A 15,659-nucleotide genomic window follows, 5' to 3' on the forward strand; every position below is an offset into this window, starting at 1 on the left:
CTGCCACCAAGGGACTCAGCCTCCCAACTTTTTTCTAGCTCGCTGGACATCTAGGGACTCATTATCAAGGGCCAATTGCTCTTGTCTGAGCCTAGGCTTAGCTTTCTCAAATTCAAAAAATTGGTATTTCCTGTCAAAAGTGTGGTCCCTCTTGCTAGATACAGAGGTCCCTGAGTGATTACTCTCCACAGAGGGAGATCTAGATTGGCTTGGTAAACTCTGCACTCCTCCAGAATGGGTGAAGTGGGGGCCATCGTGGCCTTCTCCATCATCTCCCTGAAGATCTGAGTTGTCCAGGTGGGAACCATCTTGTTCCTCCTGGCCAGGGTTTGAGTCTAAGTCATAGAAGGTGTCACCTCCTGACCTGTCTTCATTCCTTGCCCCACCCACTCTGTCCTGTTCATTTGACCCAGGAGTCTTCCTTACATCATCTAACAGTAACATCAATCAATCAATCAATCAGGGATTTATAAAGCGCGCTACTCACGGGGGCAGCTCCGGATCAGTCGAAGAGCCATGTCTTGAGGTCCTTCCTGAAGGTGTGCAAGGTTGGCGAGCATCTGATGTTCAAGGGGAGATCGTTCCCGGTCTTGGCTGCGATGTAGGAGAAAGCTCTCCCACCCGTTCTGTTTCTGCGGATGCGGGGGACCTCTGTCAGGGCAAGGTCGGCAGAGTGAAGGCTTCTCTTGGGTACGTGGAAGGATACTCTCTCGTTGAGGTATTTGGGACCAAACTTCTCTATTAGACGTTGAGTGTTGGCTCTTCTCCCTATCTTCAGCTTTCTATAGGCACACAGGGCTTTGTCCCACAAAGGATGTCGGGTGCTGAGGGGTCGGTGTCCAGCGGGAGCACCAACAAGCCTTGGAAAAGGAAACCCATGCAGAAGGTCAAAGAAGGTTACAGTTCAGACCAGCAAGGTCCAGGAGACTCACCAAAGCAAGGGGAGTCAAGGCAGGCCTGGAGCAACCAGGGGAGCCCAAGAAAAGCAACGTTAACCCTCAAGTGGGCCCACAGGCTGGAGGCACAGGAGTCGCGAATGGACCTCGAGCAGTTCCACCAAACAGCAGCCCACGGAGCACTTGGTGCGAGGAGGCCAAAGTTCTTGGTAGGAAATGGTGCCAGAGGTTGAGGCTACACATAGCCCAATGCACTTGCTCGGGAAACGCTAACAAGTATATGCAACTGCAAATGAACGCGGTGCACATAGGTATGGGTATTGCAGCCCCCACGAATGTTTCTGACCTCAAACTCGGTGAGAAGGCAGATCGGACCTCAAGGAATGTAGAAACCAACCTCCTCTGTTGCTGGAGCCTTTGTAGTCTGTAGGAGCTCAGGAGCAGCAGACCTGTCAATCGTGATGTGGTACCTGCGGTTGCAGGGGAGTGACTCCTTCAATCCAAGGGAGGTGTCTTTGGTTGTTCTTGATGCACCACAGGTCCTGCACTTCAAAGAGAATGCTTTGGACAAAGTGGGAGACAAAGTTGGTCCCAAACAAAGTCCAGCGGAGTCCAGAGTGTCCAGACAGTCGAAGTTCATTGGTTTCTGGTTCAGAATCTTGTCCACGCCGAATCTAAGGTCCTACAGCCAGGTTAGCCCTTTTGTACCCACGGGAGAGGGTTGGACAGATTCAGGGAACTCTCCCAGTGGAGGGTCTGGACAGTGGGGAGGTTACTCCCCACTGTCCAGTGTCCAGTTTTGTGCCAGGGCAGGAGCCAAAGGCTCCCATGACTGGTTTGAACTGGACTATGCACAGGGACACCAAATGTGCTCCTCATGCACACTTTTCGGTCGCTGGCAAGCGCACCCACCCAGCCCTAATAAACTAAATCCTTTCTAGGAGGTGGACACACATCCCTGTGACTGGATGCCTATTGTTCTGCCTTTCCCTGCTTGAGCTTGGCTCAGCAGCAGGAGGGCAGAAATGTGTCTCTGGTCGGCAGCAACCATTTCGTACTGCCCAGGACTAGAAGGCTGGCATCGGGAACACCAGGGACCCAACGAAACTCACTTCTGAGGACTGCTATTATTCCTCCCACACCTGTTACCGGTGTGGGGGTATGAATCCACAATGTTTGGCTCCAAACACGATAGGGTTACTTTCAACTGTTTTAGAGTTAGTCAGTACGCTGTCGCATTTGCCACTCTATATGTCATAAATGCTGATACACTGACAACCCGGGAGAATGCAGGGGTGTTCAGCCAATGCTGTGGCACCCTTTCACTTAGCACCAAGCACCCTGCCCTCAGGATCATAAAGGCCTGCTAGAGGGGTGACTTATAGCTTTTAAGTGCAGTGACGTTTAGATGCATGCACCTCCTTACACAGGCTGCAGTGGCAGACCTGTAGTTCCATTTTGCCTGGCCTCTCATGGGTTGCATAATACAGGCTTCAGCCCATGGGAGGCCTCTGGGATAACTATGCCCTGGGTACATGGGTACCATATACTAGGGACTAACAAGGCTACCCCAGTATCCAATCTGAAGTATACCCAAGTACATAACATCACAGTTTAGGGAGAAAGCAGATAGACGTGGGTCATGATTTGCAGGATTCCAGTCAGACTAGTCAAAAACAGTATCACATTTAGCAACAAGCATTGGCATAGCCAATAGGTCTCGCCTTTGGGACCTTATAAGTGTTTAGCCATGCAACAGTTGCATAACTAAATACTTATAAGGTCCCAAAAGCGAGACCTATTGGCTATGCAAAGCGGCCGCGAAAGTGAAAGTGAAAGTGATCGCGATCACGATCAAACATAAAAGCGGCCGCGAAAGTGAATGTAATCGCGGTAAAGCACGGCACGCGCGCACGCGCACATGCACTGTAGCTCTAGGTTGGCCTGGTAGCACATTTTGGAGCCCTCTCAATAAGTCTCGCCAGACCAGCGCATGCGCTGGGTCAGGCGAGACCTAAAAAGTGGGGGTAACCATAAGAAGCAGATCCTACTTTCCTACACTCTACTACAGCAGTCTCGCAGAGTGATAAGCGCATGGGCGCTGCCGCTAGGCTCAACCTAAAAACAACCTTAGAACACTGGACGATTTGTGAACAATGTTTGCTAGAATAAGACTTCAATGGAACTCCTGATGAAGGGACCGTGTATTTCCGAAACGTGTTAAAAGAAACTGCATATGTATTCAACAGATTCATAAATGTTCAACAATTAATGTTAAGAGTTATTTATATTCAACAATTACTGTTAGGACTTATGAACATGCGGAAGAAGTGTCTTTAAATAAGTATTGAAGAAGAATAACTGATTGGCCGATTTTTGTCCTTGAGCTTCTTTTATTTATTGCATCACTTCTGCCGTGATATCAGCCTCATGGTGCTCAAAATGTGAAGCCGGGGCGCCTGTAGTGCTTGTTCTCAATGGTCCAAATGGAGTCTGGTCTACCGCGCTGTCTCACGTCAGATGATGATGGAGGTACTGAGACACGTTGGTGAGACAGCCAGATCGGGAACATATTTGGTGCAGGCCTTAGGAGCCGACTAGAGACTGCTGGAACTGTGGGCGAGGGTTGTGACCACACCTGCCAATTACTGTATACTCTAAAAGAGGAACGGAGCCAGGCGAGGTCATGGTGGCCCCCATGGACAAAAAGGACACCACAGAGAACTCTTCTTGTGAAGCATACCAGCTTGCCAGTTGTAACTGGTTGCGCAATTTATTTTCTGGAATTTGGAAGTGAGTTCCGAATTACACTTCCACTCACCGTGAGCGGGTACTGAAAGAAAAGGCTTCAGTGAAAGGGGCCGACTCTGGGGTCAGCACCAAAGATGGCCTACTGGCCGAGGCAGATTCAGAAGTACCAGGAGACCCTCTCTCTGCCCCGAGGATGCACGCCAGCAGCACCCTCCATGAGAGCTCTGTGAAGTTTGAAAGCTGTGAGCTGTGCATTCCTACACAAGGCAACTGGCTCTCATCCAGCCCTTCTGGCCTGACAGAATGCAAGAGGCCACCAGGAGCTGGAAGCCCTGCTGTGCTCCAGGAGGGGGGAGTCTTCTGTGGGCACTTGTGAGTTGTATGACTGCCCACGCAGAACAGACGAGCAGTAAAAAATGGAAGGGCTACTATGAAACTCTATCCTGTGTACGGAACTATTCCAACTTTAATCCTATTTTAACCCTAAATTACTTTCTCAATTTTCCTAAAGTGGCCTAGGAGCTTCACAGAGTTGTGTTGTGTTGTTTTTAGTGTTCTGTAGTGTGCACTCTCTGTTATGTATTATATAGTTGCAAAAAGAACAAAATGCAGAACAATGTCAAACATTCACCCCAGTACAGAGATCTGGGACTAAATCCATCTTTTTTTTGCTCACCATGCCATTCCAGTTTGAGCCCAGCCATATGCAAATCAGTCTTGCCCCTGTGCCTCATGGGAACAGTCCAGCCCGAACTGCCAAGCCGGGTCTGCCCTGGACTAGAAACAGGCATCCTGGGACTGGTTTCAGGGTATCACCCCTCATCAGCCAGGCTGGCTTGACTGCAGTGGCATGGAGAGCACGGTACCCATGTCTGGGAATACCTGTCCCACTCGAGGTGACAAATGCAAAAAGAACAATTGATGGACAGAATGCAGAACAATGTCATACATTCACCCCCCAGTTCAGAGACCTAGGCCTAAATGCAGTGTGTTTTTTTGCTCACCATGCCATTCCAGTTTGGACCCAGCCATATGCAAATCCTTCTTGACCCTGCTCCCCAAGGCTTGCATATGGCTGGGTCCAAACTGGAATGGCGTGGCGAGCAAAAAACAATGCTTTAAAAACAATGAATTTAATCCAGATTTTTCACGGGCGTGAATGTTTGATTTCCTCTGCATTCCGTCCATCATCTGCTCTTTTTACATTTCTCTCCCTAAGTGTGCCGTGTATGCCCAGACGTGGGTCCTGTGCTCACTTTGCCACCAGATTCAAGCTAGCCTGGCTGATGAGGGGTGATACCCCAAAACCGGTCCTAGGGTGCTCGCTTTTGGTCCAGGGTGGACCTGACCTGGCTGTTCAGGCTGGAGCAGGGTCAAGACTGATTTGCATACGGCTGGGTCTGAACTGGAATGGCTGATGAGCAAAAAAACGATGGATTAACCCAGATCTGTGACTGGGGGTGAATGTTTGATTTGGTCAGCGTTCCGTCCATCATCTGTTGTATTAAATAGTAGCATATTTTGTTTGGTAGCATTCCATTTTATTCTGTTACATTGCGTTTCTTAGCTTTATATTGTGATAAGTTGTGTTACCTTAGCTTTTTATTGTTATACTGTGTTCCCTAGATTTGCATTGTGTTATATTGTTTTTCCAAGCGTTTTTTTTTTTTGCATCTTTTATATAGCGTGAACTCGACCCGAAGGTATTGGGGCGCTGTACATGAGCACCATATTTACATTACATATTCAGGCACGGGGAGATTACGTGATTTTAAACCATTTACATTGTGTTGTAATTTGTCTTTTGGTATTGCTTCAAGGTGTATTTTATTGTATTGTGCTGTTTTGTATGGCGTTTATTTTTTATTGTTTTGGTGTTTTATTTTATTGTTGTGTAATCTTTCTGTATTGCGTTGTAATGTTTTGTATTTTTTCGTGTTGGATTGTATTATTTCGTTTTATACTGCTTCATGCTGTATTGTATTGTCGTGTAATGTTTGTGTGTTGCGTTGTGATGTTTTCTGTTCCGTGCTGCATTGCATCGCATAGTTTTACATTGCTTCGTGTCGTGTTTTCTTGTGTGTGCTGTTTTATTTTGTCTTGTTTTGTGTTGTGTCACACATGGCGTGGCTCCAGGGTACAAGCGCTGGGCACTGCCTCTCTCTGCCCCCGCCCACTGCATGTGACGAACCCGTGACGTGCTGCGACCGAGCAGCACAGCCATTGGCTGCCTTTGTTCCCCCTCAGCTTCACCCCTCCTCCTCTTCATCGCCCTCGTCTTCCTCCCCCTCTCCCAGGGAAAACAACGTCTGTGCGATGAGCGAGGCAGCCATTGACCGCTTCTGAGAGGGTACCGTGCCAGGGATATCTCACCAGTACTGCCCGGAAGATCTCACCCGTACTGCCTGGAAGATCTCACCCCTACTGCCAGGAAGATCCCACCAGTAATATCTGCAGCAGATCTCCAGTACTGCCAGGAAGATCTCACCAGTACTGCTAGGAAGATCTCACCCGTACTCCCAGGCTGATCTCACCAGTACTGCCAGGAAGATCTCACCAGTACTGCCAGGAAGATCTCACCCGTACTCCCAGGAAGATCTCACCAGTACTGCCAGGAAGATCTCACCAGTACTGACAGGAAGATCTCACCACTACTGCTAGGAAGATCTCACCCGTACTCCTAAGAAGATATCACCAGTACGGCCAGGAAGATCTCACCACTACTGCTAGGGGGATCTCACCAGTACTGCCAGGAAGATCTCACCACTACTGCCAGGGGGATCTCACCCGTACTGTCTGCAGCAGCTCTCCAGTACTGCCAGGGGGATCTCGCCCGTACTGTCTGCAGCAGCTGTCCGGTACTGCCAGGGGGATCTCACCCGTACTGTCTGCAGCAGCTGTCCGGTACTGCCAGGGGGATCTCACCAGTACTGACAGGGGGGTCTCACTAGTACTGACAGGGGATCTCACCACTACTGTCAGTGGCCTCGCCAGTACTGCAAGGAGCAACGGACGGGCACTGTCTGGAGCAGCTCACCAGTACTGCCAGGAAGGTCTCACCAGTACTGCCAGGAGCAACTAACCAGTACTGTCTGGCGCATCCCGCCAGTACTACCAAGATATCTCACAGGCGGCCAGTGCCACCTCACCAGCACTGGCAGCGGATCCTTCTAGCACTGGAAGTAGCGCGTCTCAGGGACCCCAGCGCTGCCTGTGGTAGCACGTCTGAGACCCCAGCACTGCCTCGTTCTGCTGGGATGGGTGTAGAAGACGGGGGTGAGCAGTGTCAGGGGTCGGAGCCAGCAGTGCCCTGCACGGGAGCTCTCCAGCACTGGCAGTGTAGCCGACCAGCACAGAGGGAAGGTTTGTAGCATGGCAGATGTTTACGGCGCTGCACTGCACGGGGTAGTTCTCCAGCACTGGGAGTGTAGCCGATCAGCCCCGAGGGAAGATCTCTAGCATGGCAGCTGTGCACGGCCCTGCACTGCACGGGGTAGTTCTCCAGCACTGGGAGTGTAGCCGATCAGCCCCGAGGGAAGATCTCTAGCATGGCAGCTGTGCACGGCCCTGCACTGCACGGGGGAGCGCTCCAGCACTGACAGTGTGGCCGACCAGCACTGAGGGAAGGTTTGTAGCATGGAAGCTGTGCACGGCCCTGCACTGCACGGAGGAGCGCTCCAGCACTGACAGTGTAGCCGACCAGCACTGAGGGAAGGTTTGTAGCATGGCAGCCGAGCATTGCCCTGCACTGCTCGGGGGATTTCTCCAGCACTGCCACCAGGGCTTCTGTGGGACCTCTAGGGTCGTCCTTCCAGCGCAGCCAGAGGGAGGACCCCAACACTGCAGGAACTGTCGTCCAGCAATGCCAAGGAGACGCCAGTAGCACTGGGGACTACCAGCCGGCACTGCCATGGGAAAGAGTGCAGCACAGCAAGGGAGAGCTGTGCCACACTGCCATGGGGAGGCGTCCAGCGCCACCAGCCGGCGTGTGCAGCACTGCCAGTGGCGTAGTAATCCAGCACCCCGGGAGGGGGGCCTCTGCAGCGCTGTGAAGAGATTCTGAGCAGCCTAGGCCGCGGGGCCAGCACTTCTTCCGGGATGCGCCGGCCGCTGCTGGGGGGACGAGGCGGACACCGCCGGGGGGTCTGTGAGGAACTATAACTGTGGCTGCAACACGAACGGAGCTGTTCAGCACTGCCAGTGTGGAGCACACAAGGACGCTTGCAGCACTGCCACAGTGAAACACAAAGGGAGCTGTAAAAAGGAGCTGTGCAGCGAAACACAGCCACAGTGTAACATAAAGGGAGCTGTCTAGCACTGCCATGGTGAGCTGTGGAACACAGAAAGGAGCACTACCAGACTGAGCTCTGTAACACTGGAGGGAGCTGTCCGACACTGCGAGGGGAGCATCCAGCGCTGCCACAGCGAGCTCTGGTCAGCACGGCTGGGAGGTCACCGGAGGACTGCACGGGAGCTCGCTGCAGCAGGACGACATTGACATCCGTGGCACTGCGAAGGGAGCTGTACAGCACTGCCGGGAGCTCGCTACAGCTCGACAGCTTTGGAATCCGTGGCACAGCGAAGGGAGCTGTACAGCACTGCCGGGAGCTCGCTGCAGCTCGACAGCATTGGAATCCGTGACACTGCGAAGGGAGCTGTCCAGCACTGCCGGGAGCTCGCTGCAGCTCGACAGCATTGGAATCCGTGACACTGAGAAAGGAGCTGTCCAGCACTGCCGGGAGCTCGCTGCAGCTCGACAGCATTGGAATCCGTGGCACTGAGAAAGGAGCTGTCCAGCACTGCCGGGAGCTCGCTGCAGCTCGACAGCATTGGAATCCGTGACACTGAGAAAGGAGCTGTCCAGCACTGCCGGGAGCTCGCTGCAGCTCGACAGCATTGGAATCCGTGGCACTGAGAAAGGAGCTGTCCAGCACTGCCGGGAGCTCGCTGCAGCTCGACAGCATTGGAATCCGTGGCACTGCGAAGGGAGCTGTCCAGCACTGCCGGGAGCTCGCTACAGCTCGACAGCTTTGGAATCCGTGGCACAGCGAAGGGAGCTGTCCAGCACTGCCGGGAGCTCGCTGCAGCTCGACAGCATTGGAATCCGTGGCACTGCGAAGGGAGCTGTCCAGCACTGCCGGGAGCTCGCTGCAGCTCGACAGCATTGGAATCCGTGGCACTGCGAAGGGAGCTGTCCAGCGCTGCAAAAGCAACTACCGAGGTAAGCTGGTTCACGCTGTTTATTTCTCCAGCACTGCCAGCGCAGGACAAGGCACTGTCGAATGTGGCCAGCGCGGCCTGTGTAAAACCAGCACTAACCGATGCAGTGCCTGGCATTCACTGTAGAACTCCGAAACTGCCAGTGTAGACAACCCAAGGGCTGCTAATGCTAACACTGCCAGTGCAGAGACCCATCACTGGCAGAGTAACGCTCCTGCACTGACAGTGCGGCCACACGCCCTGTCCGTGAGTAGTGCCCAACACTGGCACAGGGTCTCTACACTGGCAGAAGGAAGGGATTCCAGTACGGGCAGTGTAGGGATCTCACCGCTGCCCATGTAGGGCCCCAGCACTGCCAGAGTAGACCAACCAGCAATAGAAGTGTGAGAGCAGAGCACTGGTCGGTCAAAGCACTGCAATCCTGAGCGTGTTTCCACTGTATGGTCACAGACACTGCAATTCCAACCACTGCCAGTGCAGGACTCCAGTATAGAAGGACCCTTCACCCACTGCCAGTGCAGGACTCCAGTATAGAAGGACCCGTCACCCACTGCCAGTGCAGGAATCCAGTATAGAAGGACCCGTCACCCACTGCCAGTGTAGGACTCCAGTATAAAATGACTCCTCAACCACTGTCAGTGCAGAACTCCAGTATAGAATGACTCCTCAACCACTGCCAGTGCAGGACTCCAGTAGAGAAGGACCCTTCAACCACTACCACTGTAGGACTCCAGTATAGAAGGACCCTTCACCCACTGCCAGTGTAGGACTCCAGTATAGAATGACTCCTCAACCACTGCCAGTGCAGGACTCCAGTATAGAAGGACACTTCACCCACTGCCAGTGTAGGGCTCCGGTATAGAAGGACTCCTCAACCACTGCCAGTGCAGGACTCCAGTAGAGAAGGACCCTTCAACCACTGCCAGTGTAGGACTCCAGTATAGAATGACTCCTCAACCACTGCCAGTGCAGGACTCCAGTAGAGAAGGACCCTTCAACCACTGCCAGTGTAGGACTCCAGTATAGAAGGACCCTTCAACCACTACCAGTGTAGGACTCCAGTATAGAAGGACCCTTCACCCACTGCCAGTGTAGGACTCCAGTATAGAATGACTCCTCAACCACTGCCAGTGCAGGACTCCAGTAGAGAAGGACACTTCACCTACTGCCAGTGTAGGGCTCCGGTATAAAAGGACTCCTCAACCACTGCCAGTGCAGGACTCCAGTAGAGAAGGACCCTTCAACGACTGCCAGTGTAGGACTCCAGTATAGAATGACTCCTCAACCACTGCCAGTGCAGGACTCCAGTAGAGAAGGACCCTTCAACCACTGCCAGTGTAGGACTCCAGTATAGAAGGACCCTTCAACCACTGCCAGTGTAGGACTCCAGTATAGAAGGACCCTTCACCCACTGCCACTGTAGGACTCCAGTATAGAGGGACACTTCAACCACTGCTAGTGTAGGACTTCAGTAAAGAAGGACCCTTCAACCACTGCCAATGTAGGACTCGGGCATAGAAGAACCCTTCACCCGCTGCCAGTGTAGGACTCCAGTATAGGACTCCTCAACCACTGCCAGTGGAGGACTCAGGCATAGAAGGACCCTTCACCCACTGCCAGTGTAGGACTCGGGCATAGAAGGACCCTACACCCACTGCCAGCATAGGACTCGGGCATAGAAGGACCCTTCACCCACTGCCAGTGTAGGACTCCAATATAGAAGGACCCTTCAACCACTGCCAGTGTAGGACTCCAGTATAGAAGTACCCTTCAACCACTGCCAGTGTAGGACTCCAGTATAGAAGGACTCCTCAATCACTGCCAGTGTAGGACTCTGGTATAAAGGGACCCCTCAACCATTGTCAGAGCAGGACCATAGTACTGCCAGCGTCAGGTTCTTCAGTCAGTGCCAGTGACAGTTCTGCCACATCACTTCAATCACCGGCAAAGCAGGACCCAAGCACTGCCAGTTTAAAACCATTCACTCACTGCAAGTATAGGCTCTCCTGACAGTATAGGTCCTCTCACACTGCCAGTTTAAGCCCTCCAGCACTACCATTGATTTCAGCACCCCAACACACTGCCAGTGAAGACCCTCCTGCACTGCCTTTGCTGCTCGGATCCATAAAGACTGCCAGTGTAAGCTCTTTCACACTGTCAGTGATTCCAGCACCTCTGAGCATTGCCAGTGCTGCCACTCACTCACTGCCAGTGATTCCAGCACCCCTACAGACAGATAGTGCTGCCACTCCCTCACTGCCAGTGATTTCAGCTCCCCTTAGCACTGCCAGTGCAGCCACTCACTCACTGCTGGTGATTCCATCAACCCTTAGCACTGCCAGTGAAGACCCTCCTGCACTGTCAGTGATTCCATCACCCCTTAGCACTGCCAGTGCTGCCACTCCCTCACTGTCAGTGATTCCAGCACCCCTTAGCTCTGCCAGTGCTGTCACTCCCTCACTGTCAGTGATTCCAGCACCCCTTAGCTCTGCCAGTGCTGTCACCCCCTCACTGCCAGTGATTCCATCACCCCTTAGCACTGCCAGTGCTGTCACCCCCTCAATGGCAGTGATTCCATCACTCCTTAGCACTGCCAGTGCTGCCACCCCCTCACTGCCAGTAATTTCATCACCCCTTAGCACTGCCAGTGAAGACCCTCCTGCACTGCCAGTGATTCCATTACCCCTTAGCACTGCCAGTGCTGCCACTCCCTCGCTGTCAGTGATTCCAGCACCCCTTAGCTCTGCCAGTGCTGTCACTCCCTCACTGTCAGTGATTCCAGCACCCCTTAGCACTGCCAGTGCTGTCACCCCCTCACTGCCAGTGATTCCATCACTCCTTAGCACTGCCAGTGCTGCCACTCCCTCACTGCCAGTAATTTCATCACCCCTTAGCACTGCCAGTGAAGACCCTCCTGCACTGCCAGTGATTCCATTACCCCTTAGTAGTGCCAGTGCTGTCACTCCCTCACTGTCAATGATTCCAGCACCCCTTAGCACTGCCAGTGAAGACCCTCCCGGCCTTTGATTCTCAGATCCCCAAAGACTGCCAGTGTAGGCTCTTTCACACTGTCAGTGATTCCAGCAGCTCTGAGTATTGCCAGTGCTGCCACTCCATCGCTGCCAGTGATACCATCCCCCCGCAGCACTGCCAGTGCTGCCAGTCCTTCACTGCCAGTGATTCCAGCGCCCCTACAGACGGTCGGTGCTGCCCCTCCTTCACTGCCCGTGATACCATCACCCCGTAGCACTGCCAGTGCTGGCACTCCTTCACTGCCTGTGATACCATCACCCCGTAGCACTGCCAGTGCTGGCACTCCTTCACTGCCAGTTATTCCAGCACCCCTACTCACGGCCAATGCAGACCCTCCAGCACTGCCTTTGCTGCTCGGATCCATAAAGACTGCCAGTGTAAGCTCTTTCACACTGTCAGTGATTCCAGCACCTCTGAGCATTGCCAGTGCTGCCACTCACTCACTGCCAGTGATTCCAGCACCCCTACAGACAGATAGTGCTGCCACTCCCTCACTGCCAGTGATTTCAGCTCCCCTTAGCACTGCCAGTGCAGCCACTCACTCACTGCTGGTGATTCCATCAACCCTTAGCACTGCCAGTGAAGACCCTCCTGCACTGTCAGTGATTCCATCACCCCTTAGCACTGCCAGTGCTGCCACTCCCTCACTGTCAGTGATTCCAGCTCCCCTTAGCACTGCCAGTGAAGACCCTCCCGGCCTTTGCTTCTCAGATCCCCAAAGACTGCCAGTGTAGGCTCTTTCACACTGTCAGTGATTCCAGCACCCCTTAGCTCTGCCAGTGCTGTCACTCCCTCACTGTCAGTGATTCCAGCACCCCTTAGCTCTGCCAGTGCTGTCACCCCCTCACTGCCAGTGATTCCATCACCCCTTAGCACTGCCAGTGCTGTCACCCCCTCAATGGCAGTGATTCCATCACTCCTTAGCACTGCCAGTGCTGCCACCCCCTCACTGCCAGTAATTTCATCACCCCTTAGCACTGCCAGTGAAGACCCTCCTGCACTGCCAGTGATTCCATTACCCCTTAGCACTGCCAGTGCTGCCACTCCCTCACTGTCAGTGATTCCAGCACCCCTTAGCTCTGCCAGTGCTGTCACTCCCTCACTGTCAGTGATTCCAGCACCCCTTAGCTCTGCCAGTGCTGTCACCCCCTCACTGTCAGTGATTCCATCACCCCTTAGCACTGCCAGTGCTGTCATCCCCTCACTGCCAGTGATTCCATCACCCCTTAGCACTGCCAGTGCTGCCACCCCCTCACTGCCAGTAATTTCATCACCCCTTAGCACTGCCAGTGAAGACCCTCCTGCACTGCCAGTGATTCCATCACTCCTTAGCACTGCCAGTGCTGTCACTCCCTCACTGTCAATGATTCCAGCACCCCTTAGCACTGCCAGTGAAGACCCTCCCGGCCTTTGATTCTCAGATCCCCAAAGACTGCCAGTGTAGGCTCTTTCACACTGTCAGTGATTCCAGCAGCTCTGAGTATTGCCAGTGCTGCCACTCCATCGCTGCCAGTGATACCATCCCCCCGCAGCACTGCCAGTGCTGCCAGTCCTTCACTGCCAGTGATTCCAGCGCCCCTACAGACGGTCAGTGCTGCCCCTCCTTCACTGCCCGTGATACCATCACCCCGTAGCACTGCCAGTGCTGCCCCTCCTTCACTGCCCGTGATGCCATCACCCCGTAGCACTGCCAGTGCTGGCACTCCTTCACTGCCAGTTATTCCAGCACCCCTACTCACGGCCAATGCAGACCCTCCAGCACTGCCTTTGATTCCTGCATCCCTAAGGACCGTTAGTGCCACCCGTCCTGCACTGCCAGTGATTCTAGCACCCCTACATATGGCCGGTGCCACCCCTCCTGCACTGCCAGTGATTCTAGTATCCCTACAGATGGCCAGTGCCACCACTCCTGCACTGCCAGTGATTTTAGCACCCCTACAGATGGCCAGTGCCACCCCTCCTGCACTGCCAGTGAATCTAGCACATCTAATCACTACCAGTGTTGCCTCTTCCTCACTGCCTGTGATTGCACTGCCTAAGCACTGCCAGTGTATGCCCTGCCACAGTGCCAGTGATTCCATCGCCCCTCCTGCACTGCCAGTGATTCTAGCACCCCTACAGATGGCCGGTGCCACCCCTCCCGCACTGCCAGTGATTCTAGCACCCCTACAGGTGGCCGGTGCCACCCCTCCCGCACTGCCAGTGATTCTAGCACCCCTACAGATGGCCGGTGCCACCCCTCCCGCACTGCCAGTGATTCTAGCACCCCTACAGATGGCCAGTGCCACCCTTCCTGCACTGCCAGTGAATCTAGCACATCTAATCACTACCAGTGTTGCCTCTTCCTCACTGCCTGTGATTGCACTGCCTAAGCACTGCCAGTGTATGCCCTGCCACAGTGCCAGTGATTCCATCTCCCCTCCTGCACTGCCTGTGATTCTAGCACCATAAAGCACTGCTGAGTAGGCCTCCCCGCGCTGCCAGTGATGGCAGTACCCCAAAGCACTGCCGGAGTGGACCCTTCCGCAGTACCAGCGCTCCCTGCACTGCATTGTAGGATTCCCCAACCCGCCCCCTCCCGACCATAGCCCAGTGTGTGCCCGCGCCTACCACGCGGTACAGCAGCAGGGAATAGTCCATTCAGGGGGAGGGGTGTGCTGTCTGACAGGCGTCGGTGCACCTGCAGCTGGGGGAGGTCTGTGGGAGGCAGACAAGAGGGCGCCCCTCGGTGGCAGAGGAGAGGTGTGCACCGTGCCAACTGACTGGCCTTCACTCTGGGGCTCAAGGGGTTACTGGGTGTGGGGAGCCCTAGAAGGGATCGAGCGGCGAAGGGGGGTCCAGAGGGGGGAGAGGGTCTGTCACCTCGGGGTCCATGGGATGGTGGCTACAGTTGGAGGGTCCCAGGCCTACTGAGAGAAAGGGTGCCAACCCCAAGGCCCGCGCCTGGCACAAGCAGAGGGTGTGCACTACAGCCTCGGTCTCACACCAGGACAATGCGTTCCCTCCACCGACCGGCCCTCATCTGCCCCTCAGTCCTCCCATGCATTCATCCGTTAACTCACTCCATATCTGCCCCTTCACAGGCCCCATCTGTTCTCTCCGCCCCCACCCACTGGTCCCTCCTCCCCACCCCCCCTTCACAAGTCTGCACCACAGCTGGGCCTCCATCTAGCCACGTCAGCCACATCCACCCTGTCTGCCCTTCCAAATCAACGACCACACGAACCACACCTGCCCCCACCCCACTGCCACGCCCCCATCCCTGCCCACGCCACCCTGTATGCGACGCACCAGCCCACAGCGCGCATCTGTCATCTGCCCACGACACCCTATGTGCGCCCTCATCCTTCTCTCCCCTCCACCTGCACCTGCCCTCCACCCATCTTGCGCCATGTTCTCCGTTCCCTCCACCCCATCGGACCGTGTGGCCTCGATGCGCCCCCTGCCCCTCCAACGCTTCTACGCCGCCATTGCTGGGTGCTACAGAGACTGGTGGGGGGGGGGGGGGGAGGGAGATTTGACGGGGTGAAGTGTTCATCGAGGGGGGTGGGGCGCCATCGGTGGGGTGGAGGGACCATCGGAAGGGGGGTGGGGGTGTTGGGGGGGGGCGTTGGACGGGGTGGAGGGTCCATCGGTTGGGAGAGGGGGTGTTTTACTGGGTGGAGGGTCCATGGGGGTGGGGTGAGGGGAAGGTGCGCCGCAGGCCGCGAGCCTTACATTCAACCATCTGATGAAAGGAGGGAGGCGGGGGGAGGGCGT

At 54.6% G+C, this 15,659-nt stretch overlaps 1 protein-coding gene across 1 annotated transcript in view; it reads left to right on the forward strand.

The window, feature by feature from the left end:
* The first annotated feature begins 5,954 nt into the window (after positions 1-5,954).
* The window catches only part of TMEM198 (transmembrane protein 198), a 328,796-nt gene continuing 319,091 nt past the window's right edge, over positions 5,955-15,659 (forward strand). Inside the window, exon 1 of the mRNA XM_085650174.1 lies at positions 5,955-8,868. The gene's annotated coding sequence lies outside the window, so the exon portion shown is untranslated. The remainder of the gene's footprint in view (positions 8,869-15,659) is intronic.

This window comes from Triturus cristatus, chromosome 3_2, assembly GCF_964204655.1.
Source record: "Triturus cristatus chromosome 3_2, aTriCri1.1, whole genome shotgun sequence".
Lineage (NCBI taxonomy): Eukaryota > Metazoa > Chordata > Amphibia > Caudata > Salamandridae > Triturus > Triturus cristatus.